General features: G+C 59.2%; 1 protein-coding gene across 1 annotated transcript in view; it reads right to left on the bottom strand.

Annotated features, from left to right (window-relative positions):
- CDC25B (cell division cycle 25B) overlaps nucleotides 1–936 on the bottom strand; it is a 7,328-nt gene that overhangs the window by 974 nt on the left and 5,418 nt on the right. The window lies entirely within an intron of this gene.

Here is a 936-nt window from a genome sequence, read left to right as displayed (position 1 = left end):
AACAGCTCTCCCCAAGCCTCTCCAGCCCAGCCACCCCAGGATTGGGGAGCACCCACCCCACGCAGCCCCCCTTTGCTTTGCAGCACATCCAGACACAGGCCCAGGGTTTGTTCTCCCTCCTGAATGAATTGTTAAAAAAAAAATCATTAAAAAAAAAACCCAAAAAAACAAACAAAACAAAATACAAGGGTACAGCCCAACAGCAGCAGCTCCCAGCCGAGGAAACGCTTCTTGCCCTCCGCAGTTCATGGTGCTTCAGCAGCTGGTTAGTAGGCAAGTGCTGGGCCCCATGGCATCCCCACGGGTGGTGCTGCAGCCCAAACCACTGCCCCGATCCAGGTTGGGGGCTGGGGGGGGTGAAGCCCCTCCTAACCCCCTGAAGTTCACAGCTGGCTTGGAAGTCGAGAACAAACTTTAAATAAGGGGGGGGTGGCAAAAAACCCCAACAACAAACAGACAAGCAGACAAAATGGGGGGGGGTGGTAAAAAACCCCAACAACAGACAGACAAAAAAACCAAAACACTGAACAAACCCAGGCTGATGCAGTCGGTGACTGTTACAGGGGGCACCCACAGGGTGTCCAGCCCCAGGCATCTGCCCCCACACCCCACCAGTGGAGAAGGGCCAGGGCTGGGGCCCTGCAGCACCCACCAGCTGCAAAGGGGGTTTAAGTGCTTTTCTGCAACAGTTCTGCCAATTAAGCTCTGCCAGGGGCTTCCAGCCCTCCTGGGGGGCTCCCTGCCCTCCCTGGGGGCACCCAGCCCCAGAGAGGGGCTGCTCAGCTCCATGCCCCCCCCACCCAGGGCTCAGGGGGCATCTCCTGCAGCCCAGTGGCTTTCCCAGGGCTGGCACCCTCCAAGCCCAGGGTGCAAGGGCAAGGGGCTAGATCAATGGCTTGGGGGGGCTGCCCCACAGAGCTGGGGGGGAGGGGGGCA

Source organism: Haliaeetus leucocephalus, unplaced genomic scaffold, assembly GCF_000737465.1.
Source record: "Haliaeetus leucocephalus isolate CR32 unplaced genomic scaffold, Haliaeetus_leucocephalus-4.0 Scaffold741, whole genome shotgun sequence".
Classification (NCBI taxonomy): domain Eukaryota; kingdom Metazoa; phylum Chordata; class Aves; order Accipitriformes; family Accipitridae; genus Haliaeetus; species Haliaeetus leucocephalus.
The sequence above is the reverse complement of the archived record's forward strand: the minus strand, read 5'-3'. Positions and strand labels throughout refer to the sequence as shown.